At 39.5% G+C, this 26,499-nt stretch overlaps 1 protein-coding gene across 4 annotated transcripts in view; it reads left to right on the top strand.

Annotated features, from left to right (window-relative positions):
• dlgap4b (discs, large (Drosophila) homolog-associated protein 4b) overlaps positions 1–26,499 on the top strand; it is a 177,499-nt gene that overhangs the window by 109,034 nt on the left and 41,966 nt on the right. For all 4 annotated transcript variants that reach the window (XM_017697914.2, XM_017697911.2, XM_017697913.2 and 1 more), the window contains exon 3: positions 18,436–18,485. The gene's annotated coding sequence lies outside the window, so the exon portion shown is untranslated. The remainder of the gene's footprint in view (positions 1–18,435; positions 18,486–26,499) is intronic.

Here is a 26,499-nt window from a genome sequence, read left to right as displayed (position 1 = left end):
GGGTTTGTATATGAAGCAGCTTCATGACAGAATTAAGGGAACTGTCTTCACTGTGTCAGCTGATAATCTTGGTGCCCATAAGCTTGCAGGATTCCAGGAAAGTTTCAAAGTGGACAGATTTTGCCAATGTAGTTTTTAGACTAACAACTAAAGATGACAGATAAGAGACTCAGAAAACAAAGATATCACATTTTCATAGCACTGAAACTGCACTGGTTTGTGTGGCCGATGATTATGGATGGCAGCAGATTCTGGTTCTCCTAGCCTGCTCATTTGACTTAATTTGAGTGCAGCTTTCAGTAGCTTTACCATGTCATTCTTTTGCAGTGCATGCAGACCATAGGAATTTCATGCATTGTACTACACTGGTTCAATTCCTGTTTAGACTGAGTGTAAGCGATGTGTGACCTTGGGTGGACATTCCTTGACTTTTGGGGTTAGTTCAGGTGTACCCCAGGAATCAGCACTGGGTCCTATACTGTTCCTTATTTATATAGTTTTTCACAAGAATACTTCTTTTCAGTGTTTTTGAATGACACAAATTTTCAAACAGTGAATTTCACAGCTTGCCTTATCTAGGGCCACTAGTTGCTGTGGGGATATATATGGTTGAATTGCTAAATTAAGTGCATTAAGAAATGTCTCAAAACGAAAACCAAACCTTCCACAAAAGTCTAAACATACTTTAAGAATGCAGTTTAGTTTTACCAGATCTCTACTGACCAGCTTAGCAGATAGCTCACCCTGATAACAGGCTAAGAGGCTACACTTTGGTACTGTTCAGAGTAAGGCTTGGAATTTTAAATATATTTGTCAGGTTTTAGTGAATATCCTAACATATCTCAGGGATTCGCATAGAGACAGTTGTATTATTAGTTCAATAAAAATGTAATAAAACAAAGAATTTTCAAAAGGGAAAATGCAGTGTATTACACAAGGACAGATCGGCTCTGCAGAAAACAACAACGTAACAGTTTGATGTATATCTTAAAGAAACAGACTTTAACATCAAAAAACATCACAAATCTAATGAAAAAAGTCTAATGGGAAGAATTTATTTCCAGGAAGTATGCAGCACTGGTACAGTGGCTTAAGTAATGTTCCCTCTAGATTAATAGATGACATGCAGCATGTTGTCCAGAAGTTGTTGAGAAAATAATTTAGTTTTTTACCCATTTGAATGTCCCTGACTCATTTCCCATTACTTATTACTCTTTGTTACTGTAATTAAATGAATAAATGACACATTAAAACCCAACATTGGTGTAATATTCTTTTATTGTTATCAGAGCACAGAGGATTGTGTCCACATTTGGGACATGGTTGGGCCAGTGCTCTGGAGACCAGGCTGCTCAAGTCAGCGAGCACTGATGGTGACATTGAAGGGATCAACGCAGCCAAGGTGCTCTGCAGCTGGGCAGCTTTCAGGTGTAGGTCTGTGCTGGTGGTCTGGGCCAAATCAGTCATACCTGGTTGTAATATTTGACACTACAGTATCAAGATGCGGTGGGATTGTATTGGCATTAATGGCCAGCTTTCCCAGAGTCCTCAGAGCACAGAGGATTGTGTCCACATTTGGGGCACGGTTGGGCCAGTGCTCTGGAGACCAGGCTGCTCAAGTCAGCGAGCACTGATGGTGCCATTGAAGGGATCAATGCAGCCAAGGTGCTCTGCAGCTGAGCAGCTTTCAGGTGGAGGTCTGTGCTGGTGGTCTGGGCCAAATTGGTAATTTTGGCCAGAAGAGACAGCAGGGTAGAGTCCAGGCTGGAGTCAACAGAGGAGGTCATGGGTGGAGCATCACTGCTGGTGTCCTGGCTGAAGCCGAGATCCAGGGAAGTGTTGCTGGCACTAGGAGTTGCCTCCTCAATCAGGCCTGACTGAGGGGTCTGACTTTGGTAAGTGGAGGCCAAAGTCATGGGCTTGGAACCAGAGTTCCGTTTTGCCTTAACTTGCAATCGGCGCTTCACGTGCATGAGGAGCTCAGGGTGCTCTCTCCGGAAGTAGCCGTTGTAGTATACTTCTTTCTGTGGTAAACATGGAGAGGGAATGGGTTACAGCTTGTTTACATGTTTAATATCTATTCAGCTGCAGTGGTTCTAATCCACCAGTTCTGATCCTGAAGGGCCAGAGTCCAGCACAGTTTGGTGATTTCCACCAACAAACTGGGAAATTAAACTGTACAGGTCTCCTCCCCCCAGAATGGGAACTGTTGGTGTCTATTTTTAGCCATCTTACCTTTAATGTAGACTCCCCCTGATCCATGCAGGTGCTCTCTAACCTGCGCTCCAAGGACCTGATCTTCTTGAAGCCATGCAGGTTGAGCTGTCGCTTGAAGCTCTTCAAAACTGAAGTCTCGAAGATCTTCAACTCTCCCTGTTGACTAAGAATCTCAGCCAAGAAATGTTCTACATCAATGATGATGCAGGTTCCCCACTGGTGCCATCCGATGGACTTGTAGGCCGTGTCTTCCACTATGTGCCACAGCCTCTGTGGGAAGGTGAGGGTGGAAAAGTTCACCTCCTTACCATCAGTGCGGGTCCTCTTGCTCGGGAATGTCTGGGTGAGGGTCTGGTCATCAATACCTTCACCTGCTTTCCTTTTCATTCTGTTGGCCCCTTAGCAGAAAAAAAATCAACCTGTCGCTGCGAGTGATTAGTCAAGAATGATGAACTGAAATGTGGGGTTTATATAACTTCACTCAATTGTGATGTCACAGATGATGTCATAATGGAGCTGTGTGGTGAGTGAGTGTATTTATTCTATATATAATAAAAGTGTCCACTTAGGAAGCAACACTGATTGACAATCAATTTCACATGTTGTTGTGCGAATGGAATAGACAACAGGTGGAAATTATTGGCAATTCGCAAGACACACTCAATAAAGGAGTGGTTCTGCAGGTGGGGACTACAGACCATTTCTCAGTACCTTTCTGCTTTCTGGCTGATGTTTTGGTCACTTTTGAATGTTGGTGGTGCTTTCACACTCGTGGTAGCATGAGACGGAATCTACAACCCACACAAGTGGCTCAGGTAGTGCATCTCATCCAGGATGGCACTTCAATGCGAGCTGTGGCAAGAAGGTTTGCTGTGTCTGTCAGCGTAGTGTCCAGAGCCTGGAGGCGCTACCAGGAGACAGGCCAGTACACCAGGAGGAGGCCGTAAGAGGGCAACAACCCAGCAGCAGGACCGCTACCTCCACCTTTGTGCAAGGAGGAACAGGAGGAGCACTGCCAGAGCCCTGCAAAATGACCTCCAGTAGGCCACAAATGTGCCTGCACAAACGGTTAGAAACCGACTCCATGAGGATGGTCTGAGGGCCCGACATCCACAGATGGGGGTTGTGCTCACAGCCCAACATCGTGCAGGATGCTTGGCATTTGCCAGAGAACACCAGTATTGGCAAATTCGCCACTGGCTCCCTGTGCTCTTCACAGATGTAAGCAGGTTCACACTGAGCACGTGACAGACGTGACAGAGTCTGGAGATGCCGTGGAGACCGATTTGCTGCCTGCAACATCCTTCAGCATGACCGATTTGGCAGTGGGTCAGTAACGGTGTGGGTGGCCTGTTTCTGAAGCTAGTTAATCAGGCTAGTGCAAAAAGATCTTTGTTTACTGAAAGTTCAGTTTGTTCCTTCATCTGCACATTAAACATGATAAAGTTTCCTATCAAAATAATCCTTTTTTCATAGTCACATTAGCGGTGAAAATGCCAGAATCTTGTTTTAAAAAAAAAATCAGACCTTTTGTAACTGCTGTAGACAGTGATGAAAGTGTTTCTGCTTCCCTTAGCAGTAATATTGAGTCAAGTTCACCTCTTGAGGAAGATTGATTCATTACCTGAATGCAGACTTGCTGCGTTGTTTCTGTGCATGCAGACAATCCTTCATGTTTCAAGACATGCCGCACAGCAGATTATTGAAAATCTAAATGATATTTCATGCCTTTCCAACTCCCATACATTCAAGATTTTTGAGGATGTTTTTAAAAAAAAAACAATTGTGATGTCAGCAAATTGGTTCTTGAGGAAATTTCAGAAACCACTCGCAAAGCAAAACCTTTTTTAAAAAACATCTGGACCTGGACCCCTTGCCACTGATCATAGAAGAACAACTTATTTTCACACCAATTTTGCTGTTGTACAGCTCACTGAATATGTGTTCAGTAGGGCAATGAGTGGTTTGTTTATTTTCCATTTCTTGAGGTTTTGAAGACTGCGATTCAGTTGGCACTGCTAGGCAAGAGTGCAGATGTTAAAGAGTTTGGGTATGAGGCTTTTTAGAATCCACTTACCAGTGATCTGAAGTTTCTTGAACAGGAGGGTTTGTATATGAAGCAGCTTCATGACAGAATTAAGGGAACTGTCTTCACTGTGTCAGCTGATAATCTTGGTGCCCATAAGCTTGCAGGATTCCAGGAAAGTTTCAAAGTGAACAGATTTTGCCAATGTTGTTTGGCTTCTCTAAATGAGATTCAGAATACGAATGTAAAGGGAAATTTCTTTTGATGACATCAGAATTGCATGATAATGCTGAGTTGCATGCTGTTGAGCTTAAAACAAATCAGGACCTCTCTAATGTCAGCGATGTGAAGGCAGAATGCATCCTTAGCCAGCACTTGTCCTACTTTCGTCCTGTAACTGGATTTCCCCCTGATGTGCCGCATGACTTCTTTGAAGGCATTGTCCCATTTGAGATGAGCTTATGTCTTCAGAAACTCATTTGTCATAAATATTTCACATTGGACAGCCTTAACTCTATTATTGAGTCGTTTCCATATGACCATTCTGACAGAGTTAACAGACATCAAAGAAATAGGTGGAAATGGACATGAGAATTGGACTTTACTTATGCTTCTCTCCCTCATGGTAATTTAGTTCAAGAAAAAGAAAAGGCCTGGGAAACATTAATGGATCTAAAGGACATAGTAGAAATGGTCTCTTCTTCAAAATTTTCAGAGGAAACCTTTTGCTATTTAGTCCAAGATTTCTGACTCGACAAATGCTAAGATAAGTTTTTCCAAATGAGAAACTCAAACCAAAACATCACACATTACCCCCATCTGATTCTCTGTTTTGGCCCCTTGGTGGACATGTGGACCATGAGGTTTGAGTCAAAACACAGCTATTTCAAGAAGGTAGTACATGACTCGCGCAATTTTAAAAACATTTTACAAACACTGGCAAACAAACATCAACTCATGGAGGCATATGTTCTTGATTCACCACATTTTTTTAAACATGCATTGCGTGTTGACAAAGTGAAAATGGTCCCAGTGTCTTCAATTGACCAAAGACTGAGAAGTGCAATTGAGGATGGGTATAAGGACAAGAACATACTGTCTCTAGCAACAATTATTTGCCTTCATGGGACCACTTACTCAAAAGGACATGTTTGTGTCTGTAGGGTCGTGTTCTGGGTTACCAGAGTTTGGCAAAATCATTATGAAACTCAGCAACATAATGAGAGACAACACAAATAAGACTGAAGTTGGCTGAATGTAAATACACTGTTCCTAATGAGTTCCAGCCTGAATGCAGGTGTGTGTGATGAGGAGGTGGGTCAGGGTGGAGCCGGTGATCAGTAGGCCAGAATCTTATAATGAGACTTAAGACTGCATTACAGAAACTTCAACTTATTTAGGAGGAATTTAGGACAGAAGCTGTTACAGCAGTTCTAATCCATTGACTCCAGATAACAAAACTGTACCACAGAAACATCTTGTTTCTACCTTCCCCTCTTATTACCTTCATGTGTCAATGTTGATCAAAACTCGTCAGATAAAATATTACTGTGATGGTACTGAATAATGAGAGGGCATGATGAGGAGTTGAATGTGTGTCTGTTTATTCAGTGGTATAACTTTAGTGCGGTTGGGTAAAGTGTTTAAGAAACTGAAACCAAAACTGTGGATGCTCTGATAACATTTGTAACTCAGTTTATCACGCTTTCATTTTGTTTGGCCTTTTGTACATCCGTAACAGTAGCTAACATTAGCTGTCTGGCTAACTAACTTGCTTATTTTGATTATGTGCTTACCTTTCAGTCTGTTGCTAGGTCGACTTGTCGACTTCGTTCAAGCAAGTTAAGATTTGCTGATGCTGTAAGATAAGATCCCTAAATTAAGATAAGATTTGCTTCTGTAATGCAGAGTTGTGAAAAATCATATGTTGACCTGTCAGATCTTTACTATAGACCAAAAGACTGGAAATTTCTGTTTTTCTATTTTTCTGCTGCTGTCTTGTTTGTAACATTACACTGTGAGTAGTGTCATCTCTCTTCTTTGCTGTTGGGCTCATGAACTCCAGCCTCTTTTCTCTCACACTAAGGAACAGAAGTAACTGAAAATAGTACAGCTACACTAGTAGCTACCAAGCCAAGAGATAAAAAAAGGGTATAAAGGGGTTTACTAAATGTTTTCAGTGAATACTAGGCATGTGACGATACACTCAGCTCACGAGACGAGACGAGACACGATATTGGGTTCATGAGAACGAGACGAGATTTTAAGAAAACTAAAGAAGTCGCCGAAATCCTTGATTTTCTACCACAGAAAATGGCCTCATATCTGCTGCGATGAAAACACCAATGTCTCTAGTTATTGTTGTGGCTCTGACGCTTGACTGTGGAAGTTGAGGTCCGAATGTGTTTGTCAGCGTTGTCTGGCTTGTTTTCTTCACAGGTGGAGTTGTTGATTTGAGTACTGTGCTGTGGTGGTGCTGTAAATGTCTCTGCATCGTGCTCGTATTAGCCGCAGTGTACGGCATTGTTTTCATACAATGTTTGCATGTGGTCCGTGTCTTATCAGTCACTCTCTTGCCATTTATCATTTCCGCCGGGTACCCAAAATGTTGCCAAACAAACGATTTGAAAGTGGCGGGGGCATCTTCAATAGTAATACCTGTATTTTCCGACGTCATTCTGGCTGCTTGCTGGATCACAAATCCCGCGAGACAGATTTTTAACGCAACGAGAAATATCGCTGAGATACATAAAAAAATCATGAATTATTTGCACAATAATGTGAGGATGCAACATCACTGAACTACAAGTCCTATGCAAAAGTTTAGGCACCTCTGGTCAAATGAAATGAAATAAGTTACGCAGCCTCTACAGAGAACACACTCATGCATATTTCTTAGATTAGTTTAGATTCAACTTTATTGTCATTGTACAGAGTTCAAGTACAAAGACAGTAAAATGCAGCTAGCATCTAACCAAATGCAAAATACAGCATTATTTACATATAAAGTGCAGGAAATTAACTGACAATTGACAGTTACAATATGTACAGTTAAGAATAGTACAGTGGTAAAAAACATTGATGGTTCAAGTATAAATGTAATATGCATAAAAACATAAAAACAGTGCATGGAGAGGATTTATGTTATGGCACGTATTATGCTGTATGTTTTTGTCCTAATATGTTAAACATAGCAAATAAGTATAAATTGTGCACTGAAATTTGCAGAAATTTGTTTTTGTGTAGAGGAGCTGGTAACTTACTTTCACTTACAAAATCAATAGTTTGACTGTTCAGACTTGCATCTGTAGATAATTTAGGGAAAACACATTTCAAATTGCAGTTTTCCTTGAGGGAATGTCTCGATATACATGGCAGTGGGCCTGTGTTCAATGAACTCCAGATCCCCACTCTGATTCACGTCATGTAGTTTTTCACTTTGTAGATAAAGTCAGTGATGTATGGAAGGTGGCGCTAGATAGGACAGGGATTTTATTTGGCTTGTTGGCCTTGTGCTCATTTTATTCTCCAATATTTTTACCCAGCTTTACCCAGAACTGTGAAGTTTTATCCCTGCTATCATGAACCTAATCAGTTTGAATAAAACTGGAGAGACATCAAACAGTGAACATCTTTATATCGTCCTCCTTTCATCATCAGAGATAACAAAGTCACATGAGGAAGAGTTCTTTTTCATGAGTGTGGTCTCTCTCTCTCTCTCTCTCTCTCTCTAAGATGTGTAATGTTAACCTGAACGTATCAATGAATGGCAGCAGCAACCTTCAGTGTTTTAAATATGTTTGTCACTTTAGTGAAAACACAGCTAATCTATGGCTGAGATGGATTATATGTTGGCAGAATGTCAATAGTGGATCAATAGAGTGATGAAGCAGTGAGTAAAGTGTGGCAGAAGTCTGCCATCTCCAAAGTACTGCTGCTACAAAATTGTTCATGGTTTTAAAGAAGCCATCTGTTGTAGTTAGGCATGGAAACACCGGCCTAAAGGCACAGCACGTTTATAATTAAGTCCATAAAGTCCATGTTTAACAAATTATGACTCAAATAAATAAAGGTGTTTTAGTGTACCAGGTGTTCATTCTGGAGGGTAGCGTTCTGCCAGCAGAGACAGTTTTGTTTTACTTTGTCTAAACATATTTACTTACTATTTATTTCAGTAAAGACCAAAGGCTCCTTTCCCAGTGGGTGTTTGCATAAGATACAAACACAATCAAAAAAAAGTATACAGCACTGCTGTAACACACATGCTAAATGCAAGACACCAGCTGACTGATCCATCCCCCACCCACAAATGTGCTTTAGCTATTTCTTTGAGGTTGGACAAGTTTTCTAGGACATTGACAAAACACATTCAGTATAGTGAGAAATGAGCTTGAGCTCATGCTAACATGGGGGCAATTTAGTTGTCATTTCTATCTGATCAACATAGTAAAATGTTGGAAACTCAGTGTAACGTAGCAACTACAGCTGCAACTATAAAATATTTTATAGCTCAGTTATAAGAAAAGACATGTTTAATGTTAATATCTGAGCTGAACAAACATTTTATTCTTATTGTTGGTTTAAATTTTTTGCACTATTGCACAGATTGCATATTTATTTAGCTTTTCAATAAAATAACTGAAAAACTTCAAGGCATTGCTAAATAAATATTGTCTGGTAAGCGTGATCTGGCTCTGAATGGCAGAAAGTGGTGGCCACAAGCAGGAAAAGTCTTTTTAACCATCGTCTTAAAAACAACTTTGTTGGTAAGTTTGTCAGTGAACATGGGAGTGATGAAGGATTTTAAGCCCATCAAAACCGCTTTTTCCCCGAGCATGTGCTAATGTTGGCTAACGGCTGGTGTTCTGACAAATTGTCATACCTTCTCAAAATGTCCTACTATAGTGCTTATTTACAGTTCCCTACATAAAACTGTAGGTAGGACATTTGATAGCCTAAATCCTCTTATTATAAAATACTACAAGCACTGAAATGTATAGGTAGAATATTTAAAAGGCTTAAATCTTTTTATCAGAAAATATTACCAGCATTAGAAGAATGATTGGAACATTTCTAATCACCTGTTTTTTGGGATAACTTGAAAAATTAAGCCCAATGTGTACTGAATTAACATTAAAAACACAATAAAATGTTTGAAACGCCAAGTTACTATGCTTTACTAATGATATGCCCAAGCTTAGTAGGACCACTTGGTGGGACAAATTGTTAGAACACTGGTGCAGTCTGAATACTTTTCCTACATCTCTGGGCGCTAGCCAGCACACTCTCATTTATTGTCAGTAAGAAACACAACTAAGCTTCCCTGGTAACAAATCCAAACAAAGGCTGCTACAACTTCTCCTTGGGTTCTTTAAAGCTTGTCTGACGCCTTAACAGTAGCTACAAACAGATACAACTGTGGATGGAGCATGGATAGAAATCAATTCTCACATCGCTGCCCAGCTATGGTCCACAGAGAATAGACCTGTCCTGGATGTCAGAGTCATTTTGTTGGTCAGAGTAAACACCTTCATGAAACACACAATATCACAAACACTCACCACAAAATGTCTTTATGTGAGATGCCCCTTCACTGAGACACCTCCAAAGCTTCAGTGCACTCACTTTGTATGGCTGCTGTGTGTTGCCAGCTCAGGCACATTTTTAAGCCTCACTGTACTTCTGAGGCACCTTGGCGCACTTCCCTCTCCTTTGAGGTCGACAGAAGACTAACCCTCTGGGTGGAAGTGGTGTTAAGCATGAGTGTATGTGTTTTTAACCAGGTCTGTTGTGGAAGCTGCAGGACTCCGCAGCCTAAAACTGTCACAGAAGAGAAGGAGATGAACTATTTCAGTGCTAGGACTGAAACTCTGTCTATCAGGCCGTCTCTTTCTGCTGCACCCCATTCAAAAAGTAATAAATCTGTCAGTTTTGGTATGGTGTCTAGATGCTAAGACTGAATAAAATGCTTTAAACATCATGACATTGTTTACAAAATTGTATGTCAATTTTTGGTATTACCACAGTATTGTTAAAATATTGGAAATGTTTAGAAAGGAACTAATTCACATTAAAATAAACTCACAACTAGTGTTAGATTGATAGTTTGATTGACTTAACCTCTGTTCATCTACAGTTAGCCAGGGGCAATTCTAAGATCAGAGCTTTAGGGTGCTGAGCATCCAATGAGACCAGCCCCAACCCCCAACCCCTCCTTTTTTCTTCTCATCATATCTTCTATCATTCTATAGACATTAATTAACTGATACACATACAGGTAGTACTAGTCTGGCACATTGGCTTTAATATCAACATATAGGCAACCTGCAACATTAGCTTGCTAGAATAAAAATGAGATAGCTAACAAAAACAACATGAAGAGTGATCTGTGGTTCAGCACAGCAAAAATGAGGACTGTTGCTAATGATTGCTGTAACTGGCCCTGTGTGTGTGTGTGTGTGTGTGTGTGTGTGCGCGCAGGCGCACTCAGCACAGCTACTGCATGGCATCAGGGAGGGCAGGCCAGGGGAAGAATAGGAACGAGAAAATGGATCATAACATTTGCTTATCAAAGACAAAAAAAAACAAACAAAGAAATGTCTTTTTACTCTTATTTTCATGGGTGCTGGGAGTCAAATGCTCAAGCACCGCTAAAAAGGGCCTAGACATGCCTATGCAGTCAGCTATAGTTTAAAATAATATGAAATTATTCAAAGCAAAAAAATGTAAAATTATAAATTTCAAAATATTTAAATTAATTTATTGAATTTATTGACACCTTTTCATCTGCAGTATAAAATATATTGCATTATTTCAACATTTCAGGATTCCCTGACCTTCCTAAAAGATACTGATAAGGACATTCTGTTTATTTTATTTTTCACTTTATTATTATGTTTATTTTCTATCAGCAACGTTATGCAAGACGTCATATTTCTCTGCCGTATGGCACTGTTTGAGCACTTCTTGTCTTTTCTGGACATCTCTCTGTAAGAGCTGAAAAGTAGCAACATTGCTTTTACAAATGGTTTTTGTGTTTGTTTGTGTAAGAGGCATGTGAGGCAAATCTGTCAAATGACACTTAATTCATGTGTAAATTCATTATAAGCATCAATAGACTTTGTCATTTATGTGAAATTTGAGTGGAAATCTTTTATCAAAATTCGTAAAATATTATTGTCAATTTTCATTTTTATAGCCTACATCAACAAACTTTTGAAGCATTACAGTTTTTCACAAAAAAATGTAGGTAATGAAATCAGAGGGGTACAGCGGTGGAAGATGAAGAGATGACAGGAAGCACTCTTCCTGTCTGTCTGTTGAGATTATAGGATGCTTTTAGGGAAAAATATTTGTGAATGTGTACATTGTTTAGTTGTTCCCTGCTTTTTACACATCAAGCGCCTGTGGAGTCTTTTGGTCCATTAATATTGCTTTTATCCTCTCGACCTCTTCACTAAGATATTCTAGTCTGATTTGGTCTTGTTTGAGGACGTAAATGCACTGTAAATCAAACTGCCGTACAATGAGGTGAAGGAATAGGTGAATGAAAGTAAACATGAGTAATAATGTGTAACATACATAAAGGCTATGTGTGTTTGTCTCAAGAACACAGACTGAAGCTTGTTCTTAACAAAGCACTCAGTTAATGGTTGGCTATTGCCTACATGCAGGAAGGATGGGACCTTAGGGGCTACTTATTCCCTGTCATACACAGACACAGACAGAGACACACACACACACACAAACACAAACACACACACACAGCTGGATCTATGCCAGCTTTCACACTGCTGTCCTGTTATCTAATCCAGTATGAGTCTCTCAATGGACTTCAGGAAGTATCTAGCATGCATAATCACCCAGGCCTGTGCCACAATGTCCCTGAGTACCCTACCCAGGATGCTTTTCATCTTTGTTCTGACTCTGATCCAGTCACAGCTGCCTGTGGTTCAACGTGTTCTCCTAAACTGGTGCAAGTGAAATGAGAGAACAGGAATCGGTTTTGACCTCTTAAACTCCAGGCTTATTAATGAGTAACTACTGGGAAATATTCATTATAAAGCTATTGCATGTAGCACACAGCTATGCAAGTGAGGAAGGTGAGTCTGGATCTTAGGGTTTAAAGGGTTAAAAATGTCTGACAAATAGGAATCAGTCAAGGGAAATACTGACTTGTGTTAGCATGTTGTGGTGCTCTGTGAGAACTGACTTGCATTAATTTGTTATGCTGCTTTATCAAAATTGCCTATCATTAAAATGTTATGCTGCCATGGGAATAGCTTCAAGGCAGATGCGTGTGGTGATAATGTTTTGATTATTGAATATAAAGGGGACCAAAGCAGACAATGATACCTTGTTGCATTTTAGGTCTGGTTCACTTGGCAAACATATTTAACATCAAACCAAAAAAATGTGAACAAAAATCATACAGGTTAAAAGTTACAACTGATTGTTTAGAGTTTATGACAAACAGTAACTGCAATAATGTACATAACCTGTCTAAATCATGCAGTACTTTGTTCTGTCTGTGCTCATTGGTTTTATTTATGTCTTTTTTATCTGTCTTGTGATATGAGAGGAGTAAGCTGTAAAACTTCATACTTCAAATGAATCAGTTTGTTCATGCTCATAGAGTCATAGTCCAATTATTTCATGCACGCCAGAGTTTGGATGGCAGCATTTTATAGAACCGCACTGACATTCATCATGCATTCAGTTGAATCGAGATTTGCTTTGCAGCAACGCACAGACACAGTAGTTACTTAAATACATAGCACTGAGTAAAGTTTGCTGTTTTGTAAAGTTTGCTGTTTTGAGAAGGTAAATACATAATGAACATTATTGCATATTTTATTAACACTAGCTGGCTAGCATGTTGCTGACTTTACTCACTTTCACAGACACGGCCATTTTTGTTTCACACCTGCCGACTATAGGTTGAAAATTAGGTAATTCTGAGCTCACACTTCCCAGCTAAGCTGAACACAACATGTCTTACTTGCAGAAGTCCACAAAGATGGTCTCCACTGTGCGATACAGGTTGGAATCTAGTTACCAGATTATTACTGTAGGTACTGTTTGGGTGGTGGATCATTCTCAGCACTTCAGTAACACTCATGTGGTGGTGGTGGTGGTGTGTACCACTCAAATAACACCTGCTGTGTGGTGGTCCTGATCATTGAAAAACAGGGTGAAAGGGGGCTAACAAAGTATGCAGAGAAACGGACACGCTACAGTCTGTAATTGTAGAACTACAAAGTGTAGCTATATGAAACGTGGAACTGATAAAATGGACAATGATTGAAGAATAAAATGGGCAATGATTTAATGAAATGGCTAATTGGTGTGTATCACACATATTGCTTTAGCTACATAGACAGCTTGGATAATCTTACTAAAAAAGCACTACCAAAGGAAACATGCTTTACCTTGTGTCTATGCTCCCAGCATCTCCTTCTACATCTGTTACTATTTTTTACCATCTTTCGCTTTCCTGCATTGCCCTTTAAGACGTTCTGCACTCTGCGTCATTATGAAGTAAACGCAAGCAGAAAATGGAGTGACATTTAATGTGTTCACATTAAGACAGTAATAAGAGAAATGAAGTGGATTGCTTAATTTTGCTTACTAATTGCTGTTCCTTTCAAACTCACCCTCTGCTGACAAAGCCACTGCAGATGGGGAGAGAGAGAGAGAGAGAGAGAGAGAGAGAGAGAGAGAGAGAGAGAGCATTGTATTCTACTCTGTTCTGAGGCTGACTGAAGCTCACATCTCTGTACGTGTGTGCGTGTGTGTGTGTACGTGTGTATGTGCATGTGTGTGTGTGTGTGTGTGTGAGAGAGAGAGAGAGAGAGTGTGTGTGTGGTGTGTATGTGTGAGTCCACTTAGCACTTGATTGGAAGCACATGGCCCCGACTCTAAAATAGGATTACTTATCCTGGCTGTGGTGAATAGGAAGCAATCTCTATGGCCTGTCACCACTGTCAGCCTGATTCATTTATTCTGCTCATTATGGCCTCCTTATTATTTTAGAATCAATGGCCTAATTAAGTTTGTGGGATGATTTATATGATCAGTTATTACAGTAGGCGCCTGCGCACGCGCATAAATACGCAGGACTACGCACATACACACTCAGAAACATTTGATTACATTACATTAAATATCCTCGCTGTCATATCAAAACCTTGTTTCAGTTTTTTTGTTTTTTATTTTCTCATTCCATTTGAAAACACTAGCTGCCTTTAACATTATGGGAACACTTCATAATGAATGAGCCAATATTGCCCAGAATAAAACCTTGTGACATCCATATACTGTACTGTTTAAAAGATAAAAACATTTCCATTTAAAACAGCCATTATGTTAAAGTTATTTAGTTTTCTGATGGATAAATCTGGGTTTGGTGGGTGCCAGGAGAATGCTCCCTACCAGAATGCTTAGTGCCATCAGTCAAGTTTGGTGAAGGCGCCAACTCAGTATTAATGCCAGAGATTTGGAATGGGGTGTCAAGCAAGCTCATATAGGTGAGATGGTCAGGCATCCATATACTTTGGCCTACAATTTGTCTTTACAATTGCCTTTTAGAAAGAGTCCCATATGTAAAAAATATATGGACATATATTTTTACATATTTAAAATACATTGAAATACATGCATACATCCACACAGAAATACATTCCAAACACTAAAATGTATTTCAGAATATATTGCTATAGAAGACAAATATACATTAAAATACATTTACTTTAAAATGTAGGGGGAATATAACAGCTGGAAATGTACCATACAAAATTAAATGAAAAGGAATGAAATGAAAATGTATGTCAATAGCCAAAATGCACTTTATTGTTTGGAATTTAAGTTTAATTTAATTTAAGTATCAGCTAATGACCTTTAATAACATTGCAATAGCAAATGTTATGAATATTGATACACTGTGGAAATGCAGTTATGATTTGATATCTTGTTTATAACTCATTTGAAACACATTTTATTTAACTTTTTTAAAACAACATACAATTGAAAAAAATTCAACAAATGTAAAGAAATGTGTTTTTTAAATGTATTCAACACATTTTTTAAAAATATTTTTACACATTGTAAAAATATTTGATAAACACACACACAGACATTTTCTAAGTCGCTTCTCCCTCAGGGTCAGGGGGGAGAGGGGGGGGGTATTTTATACACGGGTATTTTATAATCAGTCCTAAGCATTCAGCAATAATCTGTCCTTCCTGCACTTTGACATACATACATTTGAATGTGCTTTATTCTGGCATTGTGTTTCTGTTGCTCCTTCCATGAACAATGCATTCCCCTAGTGAACTCACTGAATATATATGATTTCCTATATTTCATTGTATTTTTGTTTCACTATGCTCACTGTGAATATAAATGTTGCTAGTTTTAGAATGCAGATTTTTTTTCACAACAGAAGTTGTATGGAGACCACCTAATCTGCAACAAACACACAGAATGTCCCCTGTAGATTCAAACACACACCCATGCGCTCATGCACACATTCAACTACTTTGCTTTGACAAGTCCCTGGTGTAGCTTTAAAGGTGCTGTGGTATAGTGTTAAATATGTATGAGGATGAGTTAATAGTCCTTGTTTGAAAATTCAGGGCTGAGCCAAGAAGGAGCTTTTGTTTCTGTTCTTGTTGGTAACAGCGTGATGAAACTAGGACACTGAGACGCCATTTTGGAGCAGTCGCAATGTGGCCTTGTTGTGCATATTTAAATTTCAAACCAGCCCCATAGAAACAAGACATGTTTATGGATCATGTTGACTGTGTCACAAAACAATGCTTGGAGTCATAGACCTCACAGGAATGAAAAATAGTGGCAATTATTACGGAACATATTACAGAATTGGTGGAAATACATTCAAAACAGACAATATACTTTTGAAATACACAAGCACAGAAAATACTTGATTGGCATGATGGTCCACCTCTTGTTCAGTAGTGTTAAACCCTTGACATTCAGTCACAGATTCCCAGAATGTTGTGTCCAGTGTTTGTCGCACTTGTCAGTGCTAGTTGCAACAAAATGTCTAAATGTAAAGGCGCTTTCTTGCCTAAAACAAGCTTGCAGCATGTTATTTGTCTTCTTATGTAATATTCTGTAGCACAGTATTGCATCTTTCAGTCTCATCTATTTGACAGAACTCATGATTTTTATCCTTTTTGTGGTTTTTCCTCCATCAGTGTTCTCTCACTACAGTATCCAGCATGCGTTACACAAATGGATCATACAGTCATTGGGAATGTTGAAAACAAAAGTGGAGGCTAATTAATACAGATGTGATATTTGGTTTCCTAGCAGTATCAGTCACCATCTGGCTTCCCTGCATTAGCCAGTTAGTAAAAAGAAAAAAAAGAAAAAAACCTTTTCAACCAGCCCATCTGGCTACATATTTCCATCTCAAAGCAGGTGTAGTTCTTACTTCCATCTTCTACATTCAACATCAGAAAGTTATTTCTTCAAAGTGGTAAATCTCATTCCCAAGACGATCATGACACCACTGTAGGAGGTGAATGAGAACTTTTACAACAGATGGTGATTTGATTCATTTTGGCTGGAGTGTCCCTTTACAGACAACAAGGGAGCCTATAATCTTCACCCATTGTGCCTGTGGTCCACATGTTGTGCTGGTAGAGAACCAAGTGTTACTGCAGTTTATCCCCATCTGGAAATCTGATACATGAAATTGATGTATTTTAAATATAGTACATACACTATATTGCCAAAAGTATTCGCTCATCTGCCTTCACACACATATGAAATTGAGTAACATCCTATTCTTAATCCATAGGGTTTAATATGATGTCAGCCAACTCTTTGCAGCTATAGCAGCTTCAACTCTTCTGGGAAGGCTTTAGGAATGTGTTCATGGGAATTTTTGACCATTCTTCCAGAAGCACATTTGTGAGGTCAGACACTGATGTTGGATGAGAAAGCCTGGCTCGCAGTCTCCGCTGTAATTCATCTCAAAAGTGTTCTATCAGGTTGAGGTCAGGACTCTGTGCAGGCCAGTCAAGTTCATCCAAACTCACTCATCCATGTCTTTATGGACCTTGCTTTGTGCACTGGTGCGCAATCATGTTGGAACAGGAAGGGGCCATCCTCAAACTGTTCCCACAAAGTTGGGAGCATGAAATTGTCTAAAATCTCTTGGTCTGCTGAAGCATCAAGAGTTCCTTTCACTGGAACAAAGAGGCCGTGCCCAGCTCCTGAAATACAACCCCACAACATAATCCCCCCTCCACCAATCTTTACACTTGGCACAATGCAGTCAGACAAGTACCGTTCTCCTGGCAACCGCCAAACCCAGACTCGTCCATCAGATTTCCAGACGGAGAAGCATGATTCGTCACTCCAAAGAACACATCTCCACTACTCTAGAGGCCAGTGGCAGTGCTTTACACCACTGCATTCAAACGCTTTGCATTGCAATTGGTGATGTAAGGCTTGGATGCAGCTGCTCAGCCATGGAAACCCATTCCATGAAGCTCTCTACGCACTGTTCTTGAGCTAATCTGAAGGCCAAATGAAGTTTGGAGGTCTGCAGTGATTAATTCTACAGAAAGTTGCCGATCTCTGCGCACTATACGCTTCAGCATCCGCTGACCCCACTCTGTCATTTTACATAGCTACCACTTTGTGGCTGAGTTGCTGTCATTCCGCTTTTTTATAATACCACTGACAGTTTAACTGTGAAATATTTAGTAGTGAGGAAATTTCACGACTGGATTTGTTGCACAGGTGGCATCTTATCACGGTACCATGATGGAATTCACTGAGCTCCTGAGAGCGACACATTCTTTCACAAATGTTTGTAGCAGTCTGCAGGCCTAGGTGGTTTTATACACCTATAGCCAAGGAAGTGATTGAAACACCTGAATTCACTGATTTGGATGGGTAAATGAATACTTTTGGCAATATACCGTATATATGGATTTCCCTTATATCCAACTTATATTAGTCACATACGTCACAAATATTAACCAGTCATTACAACTCAAACTTAGTCAGAGTTCAGTAAACCAGCCCACCTAGTCACTTGTAGTCCAATACAGCAGACTGATGGTTTGAATGGAACTGTTTTAAGGCTGATGTAGTCATTTAAAGTTTTCCATTTTGGAGGCTAATAAATCATTGTGTTTCTCTTTCAACAGGGAACTGACAGTTCATTTGGGGCCTGGCACCTGTGTGATGAACTCCAAATGTAAGTACAGAGTACTTCAGTAGGTGTTACTGCTCTGTTTGTCAGGGGCATCTAGACCTATCATTTTATGCCCTGTAAAATTCTTCCTGTGGTTGAATGAGCTGTGAGTGGTACTGGTGGGTTGATCGCACACAGATCACACACCCTGACACTGGAAAGCATACCAGTATACAAGCATGAGAGAAACCTATGCATTATATCCAGATGTTGCCATGGAAATATTTTAACCTGTGATGACACATTTGACAGGTATCCATTAGAGTATTATTGACAATAGCACATTGTCAGAGTCAATTTAGTAGTCGGCTCCTCCCTATAGGCTTATTTCCCAGGATAGTGGTATTATGTCTCTCTTATGACATGCACACATATTATGCATTGGAGCTGACATATCTGCAGAACTTGTCATTGACCGAAGCCACATGCACACACAAAGCTCTTGTTTACCCCAGTGTTTGTCTCTTTACTCAGAAGACAGAAATAGAGTCAGCCCTCAGTCCATGTGACGTAACCCTTCAGTTTCATTTGAAACACTCACTGGCTAACTGCAGCATGTCCATCGTCATTGTTTTCGTAGGCTCCTCTTTAAATTATATTTCATTATATTGGTCATGTTTGCAATTTTTGCTTGCAGAGTCTGCAGAGATTATTTGGTGAGTTGTTGAAAATACAATACATGTTGCACTCCTGGTAAAACTATATTTTATATTATTTATATATAACTATATTATTTTCTAATTGCAAATAAATTAAGGCCTAATCCCATTTCTTATTTTATCCCTATCCCTTGTTTTCGAGTGTCACCTTGCCCCTTGGAACTGAGTTACAAGGGGTAGTGATTGAAATCTTTCCCTATGACATACAACAACCCTCAAATAAAAAAGAACACTGCTTCATTAACAGGCTACTAGCGGTGCTCTCTAGGCGACCCTGCTGGTCTGCAGTGACAGCAGAGGAGGGTAAATTTCAGCAACCTCACTGCTGGTCTTTAGTTGCATTTAGGACATCATATGCTTTCAAAGAGGGGGAGATGATAATTATTTATTATCACCCGCCCCTAATTCTTCAGTGAAATAAACTGAAATCAGCTATTCGATAGCTTCTTGTTCGAAATTTTCTGTTCACCCTTAAATGATGCAGCATTTCCGATGCCAGAGACACCAGAATGTAACTGTTGCACCATTTAAGATGGAATGGGACGTTTAGCTAGCTAGCTATGATACATCAGCATGGTATTAATGATTTTTATGCTTATTATGAAGAAAAGGACAATAATACATTTAAATGACATTATGGCAATCCATTCTGAGAATTTGCTGATGGCACATTTAGCCAGAGGAGTTTTGCTGTCTTTACATGTTATGTCATTCCACAGTAGAATTTAGGACAGCACATGGCCCAGCATCATGCAGCAGTGTAAAAGCAGCTGTAATGATAGTGCCATTTCTGCCCTTGGGTGGGTACTGGTTTTAGCCCCTATTTTATTTTGTTTTGAATACACGCTAATGTTTCAAATAAAGTGCTTTTTTGGTGCACATGATTGTATACATCTGGGCTTCAAATACAAGCATTCCATGCCTGTGTTTCTGGAAAAAATCTACATCTGGTTTATTCCACTGCTGCAGTCGACACAAAAGTTTGGAAAATTGTGAATCTCAGTGAACCATGTCAGTGTGTAGAATCAGAGCATGTTATGTTATATTATTCACTCAACTCTGGTGTTCTACTCCTTTTATACATCACGTCTACCAAATAAAGAAAAAATAAAGCAAAGAAGCTCTGAACATTGTTTCAGATTTGATTAACGGTCAACAACAGATTAAACTAGGCATTTTCAATATTTGCTAGATTTTGTTCCACTCGTCATTTCACAGTCCATCTTGTTTGCCGAGCTGTTTTCCAGTCATTGTAGCTATCTGAGACACTAACACGTTCAGAATTTGATGTAGTCTTTGCAGCTACTCTCTTCTTCAGGATATGGCCAAATGGGTTCCAGGTCAAATATGATCTTCTAGAAGTTATCTAAAAGTGTCCATTTACTGTGTTTGTATGTGCTGAAGTAGAAACTTTGTTATCTGTTCTGTAAAGCAAGTCGCTTCTTAGTACTTGGTGCTCAGCAAAAGGATACAGTTGTTGAGAAAAAAAATGCTGTTATCACAAATAATAGCATGGGTAGAATGCTTCCCAAACAGATTGTGGCAAGAGAACTGTTGTATAACACTATATACAAGATGCACAAAGCTTCCTTTATTGTTGGATGTACTGTGATGTTTTTGTATCAAGTTCATTTAGAGCACAATTTGGATTTGAAAGAATTAATTGAGTCCCTTCAATGAAAAACAATTTTATATTATTCAACATATTACATTAAAAAGCCAAACTACGCTTTCTTTATGTTTTACTGACTCCTTTATTTTAAATACAGGACATCAAACTGTGCCATACCAGCTTATATGATTTTTGTCACATATACTGTTTCGTTGCAAAGGCTCAATTATTAAAGTGGGTTTATCAGAGTAGCAATAAAACACACCTGATATATGACTTATAGTCCTTTTTTTATTGTTTTTGCTGATACCTAAACATTATTTGTGGCACAATTAAATAACAATCTACAGTCTACCATATTTGTTAGATCGCATTCTGCAAGCTTAAAATAAATGCATCAACAGCACTGAGAAATCCTGTTATTGGGGGAGACGAGCAAACTAAACAGCAGAAATAGCCACATTTCTGCATGTGTGCATGTGTGTTTTCCACTGGTTAAGACTTTATTAGAAATGCATTGCTCTTAAGCACAGCCCTAACTTTTGTACAGCTGTTTAGTTTCACTCTGGGAAAGTTCACCATATTTAGCTTCTTTGTTTCACAGCTTCTGTCAAACTATTATATTTTTGTGCAGTGCAAGTACAGCATGAGCCAACACTCACAAACAGCAGCCCCCCGGTAAAGATGCAGAGGACACGCATCATGTGGTTCTTGCTAACCCCTAAAGCCTGGTGGTGGATAAAAGGATGTCATGCTGATTCTGATATCTCTGCACTAAGTTAAAAGAAGATAAAAAGGGATGGGGGGGGTGCTTTAGGGGGCAGTTTTTTTACACACTTTCCTGGAAGCCTTTTTGCTGAGGGCTGATATGCTTAAAATTTCATTAGTCTCGTGTCAGAAAAGATAAGCATATTGAAAGAGGATTGAGGATTGGATCTTTCTTTAGATAACCAGTTAAACTAATCTACATCCTGAGTTTCTAATGGCAGTTTTTTGGTTAGCACCAGCTCACTTGAAAGGTACCATATCGAAGTTCTATGTTCTAAATAAGTTCTAGTATAAATGAGGTGCCGACAGTCTGTGACAGGACAGTGACACGGGTTCTGACTTCCAGCGTGTTGCATTTGAATTGGATCCAGTTTTACCTGACTAGTTTTCTATACGTGATCTGCAGATGCTTAAATTATTACCCTTTATCTGGTAAACTTTGAAGGAAGTTTCAGTAGTTTTAATGTTATGGTTAGAATTAGAACCAGGTTTTGATTAGAATTATGTTCTGGGTTGAGATTAAGGTTGCAGTGAGTGTTATGTGTGGATTAAGGGAAACATGTTACATTTAACGTCTCATTAGTTTATTCCCGTACATACTTCAACAGGAAGGCATGGGATCAGATAAAAGACTAACAGTTTGTTCTTTAACTTCACAAGTGTTGTTTAATTTCAAAACCAACATGAGTAAAAAGCCAGAACTGAAACTATAATAACTGTGTCACCGTCCATTTACTTATGCACTGTACTGTAACATAGTTGGTGGCTGTGCCTTGTGTCTTACTACTGTTTTACTACTGAGGAAAGAGAGAGAGAGAGAGAGAGAGAGAGAGAGAGAGAGAGAGAGAGACAGTTTAGGGCAAAAATGGCACTGCTGCAGAATGTAATTAGGACAAGGTTAGACTGAGCGCCTTTCTCTCTCTCCTATAACATAATGTTCCTTCTGCCCTGTCCTCATGTCTAATCTTTCCCTGTCTGTCTTCCTTTCCTGTCACCTTTGTGTTGTGCATTTTTCCCTCCTTTACATCTTCTGCTTGTCTATCACAGCACCAGCCTCACACTTTCAGTGTGAGAGATAAACTCTCTTTCTCTCTCTCTCTCTCTCTCTCTCTCTCTCTCTCTCTCTCTCTCTCTCTCTCTCTCTCTCTCTCTCTCTCGCTACATTACACGCACACATAGACACACACACACATGAACAGGAAAGGAGCAGATGGGTTCTCTGCTGTATGACAGAGATACGCTGTGACAAACTAAAGCTCTAAATGATGCTGCTCAGCTGTGTGTGTGTGTGTGTGTGTCTGTGTGTGTGTGTGTGTGTGTGTGTGTGTGTGTGTGTGTGTGTGTGTGTGTGTGTGTGTGTGTGTGTCTGTGTGTGTGTGTGTGTGTGTGTGTGTGTGTGCGTGCTCCTGCTGCAGGGACGTGATCTGACACATACACTCAGCAAGGCGTGTTGTTGGATAGATGTGGCATCCCTGCAGTCAGGAGTTTGTGCTGTAAAGCTGCATCGTTCCCCGAGCAGCAGAGAGAATGAGCAGGAGCCACAGGGGCTCCTTCTGAGCAGGGCCATATTAGCCCTTTAAGCTTCTTTGTGAGTCCATACACTACGGCTTATTTAGTCACTTCATGGAAAACAAAGCTTGATAATTAAAGAACCCATGTCCTATGTATTTTATTTATTCTTCTTATAAAGAAGATCTGTGCGGTTTTATGCACCCAAATAGTACATAATAGATTTTTACATTATCATTTCCCAAACTTTCTTTGTCATTGCATCACAAAAACAATGGGATGTTTTGGCAGTGTAGTGACCATACATGCACTGTATGGACTGAGGAGTTAACAGTATCTACTAAAACATTTGTAAAACACTTTTATGTCAAGGAAAATCGCATAAGAGGGGAATTCCACAGATTTTTCAAAAAGTCAGAATTGTTGAATGTTGATAAGAGCCAGATGTCTGAAGAGTTTCATTTAAAAGCTATCTTACCAAAAGAGACAGGCTTTCACATTTTGTTATTGAATAATATGACTGTATGCATTTTAGACATTTTGAACCCTGGTTCCCATAACCACCACCCTTCTAAAGAAATCCGATGCAGTACGTTTCCCATTAGAACACTTTGACTTTGTTTACAAAATTTTGAAAAATAGGTGGAGCTCTATAGATCTATGGGTCCATGAACATTAAGGATCCCTGGGCAACTCTATTTTGGGGTTCCTACCATATCACTAACACAGGGATGTCAGACTCTGACAGTTCTGCAGAGATTAGCGTTTTCTCTCTGTCTAAAACTCTAAAGGTCTTGGTAATTAGTTAATTAATTGATTCAGATGTTTATATTAAACTAGAATGCTATACTGTAGAGCTGTATGCAATCAGGACTGAAGCCTGACACATCCTGTCCTGTAGTATCCTGCCCTGCATATTTTTCTTTGCCATTTTTCCTGCTTTAACATACCTCGTCCATCAGCTCATTAGGCCAACTTGTGTTGAGTTGGGTATCACACTACAGTTGGGAAAACACTACAGTGTGCAAGACAGACTACTACAAGACCAGATTTGTTAACCTGTTGCTCTCACAACTCATTATGATAGACAATCTCTGACTTCCAGGGGACATACAGCACATAAGACCATTTTACACTGACATACATCAGAATAAAACAACGTTACTGAACAGTCACAATAGTACCGCTGCTATTGTACCAACGCAGCCAGTGAGGCTGCTTCTCACTAACAAAGCCTGACTGGTCTGCTCTGTCATCACTGTCACTGTAAGTGATACTGCCTCCCGGTTTTAAAAAAGCTAGCGAGTGTTCATGTTCATGTTGGCTTCATGCTCATATTTGCTTGTCAAGATTCAGTTAATGATACTTGATTTCTTATTTTCTGAGTTTGGAATAAGCCTGCAGTATATAATAAGCATACAAGCTACAAGGTGAAAAACACTGAATGTAATTAATTGTATTCAATGTAACTGAATGTATTAAAACATTAAATAATAAATATATATAGTTGACATAATTTAATATAAATATATATTGTATAATTGTGTATTATATTGCTCCACAAAATTATGTGGGCAGTGCAGTAAGTAGTGCTGTCGCCTCACAGCAAGAAGGGGCTGGGTTTGGTTCCCAGGCATGGACAGCCAGGTCCCTTCTGTGTGGACTTTGCATGTTCTCTGCATGGGTCTCCTCCCACAGAGAGGAATATGTGTATGAATGTATATGTATTTGTGTCTGTTTTAACTTGCACAACTCCACAAAAGTGATCCATGGCCTGTTCATGGTGTTCAGTCTTCCACCAGTGAGTCCTGGGATAGGCTCCAGCGACCCAGGAGTATAAGCAGCTTAGATAATCTTTGTGTGTTTCCCAAACATTGACATTTCTAATAAAAGCTAGCATGGGGGCATCTAGCATTATGCAAGTGAAATCATACTAACAGATAAACTAACTGTAATTAGCGTGATGAATGAAGTATTCCACTGAGATCCTTGTGAAGCTGCTCGTGCTGAGTTTGGACATGATTATGAATTCTTCATTGTGAGATTCAGACGGTCTCTCTAAAGAACTGAAGTGTGTCATTTACAAGCAAACTAAGTCTTTGACTCTCAAGTGTGTGTATGGGTGTACAGTGTATAATTTTCATGTTAAATGTTATGCATTGCCCCCTGGCACCCCCTGCTGTTTGGAGTGGAGAATGACTTGCTCTGAGGAGTCCCTCTGTACAACCTTCTGTCATCTGGAGAGAGTACAACACTGCACAGACAGCAGAGAGAGCTTGAGCCAGTCTGCTGTAGCACAGCCTCGCTGATCCCTCTCCCTAAAGCACTGCTGCTCACACTCTGCTCCTTCTAGTGGTCCTAAAGGCAGTATATAAGAGGCAGTACATACAATTGGATAGAATACATCTGCCTGAATACAGTACATTCAGTTACATTAAAAGTAACATATTCAGAATAATTTCAGAATACATTTAGAATTCATCTTGATAATGTGGAAAAACCTCTGTTGTGATTGCTACTTAATTCACACTGTACCTCACTGTTATTGTGGCAGTTTTTTTCATGGAACCGTTCTGTTAAAATGTTTCCCAAAAATACTGCTTATCGTGTGAATTAAGTTCCAAAATCCTCACCTTTTTTTCGCCTGATTCAGACCCCCAAACAGGGCTGCCACCTGTCTCATGAATTGAGCAAAAACTGTGATGCTTTTTGTAAATGTACCAGGAGACCCTCATCAGAGGTCCATTCATTCGGTCTTCTCCACACTGATTGACTTCATTTAGTGGAAAAATGTTCTAAAAGTATATTCTAAAAAAATGTAACTAGTAACCTTTTCAAAATGTGTGTGGACTGTATTCTGCATATGTTTACCAAATACTTGTATTCCATTACATCCAAACCCTGGCAATACACGACTGCGATTCTGCAGTGTATATTTAGTAATTATAAAAGTTACTTTAAGTCTGTTGACTTTGCTTCAAAGCAACCTAGTTTTTGTGAGACCTGGTTTTCAGTCTCACTCAATAAAGAAAAGCTTTGCTTAATGCAATGATTGTGGAACGTATATTGGAATGAAATTATGTATTTGAAATGCATCTCAGATATGTTACCCCAGATGTAACTGACCAAGACGTCTTTGGTGTCTGTAGTTTGCTTCTTTAGTTATACTCTGGAGCTACAAGGCTAATATAGCTAAGGAGTAATGGAAGCTAATATCTGTCAGCTAGGCATTATGCTAACCTAACCATAACAGCTCAAACCATGTTTGAGTTGTATTTTGTGAGACTTCATGACATACTATTGCTGTATGAAAAACTTTGAACACCCCAGGTCAATTCGGCAACTGAAACACTGCCTTTCTTCTACTTATGGTCTGAGTTTTAACATGTTGGGGAAAAAATGTACATTTTGGACAGGCCACATTTTATGCTTTATTCCTTTCCCCAACATCTTCATTTCAGCAAATAAT

Source organism: Pygocentrus nattereri, chromosome 26 (assembly GCF_015220715.1).
Source record: "Pygocentrus nattereri isolate fPygNat1 chromosome 26, fPygNat1.pri, whole genome shotgun sequence".
Classification (NCBI taxonomy): Eukaryota; Metazoa; Chordata; class Actinopteri; order Characiformes; family Serrasalmidae; genus Pygocentrus; species Pygocentrus nattereri.
This window is presented reverse-complemented; position numbering and strand designations above follow the sequence as displayed.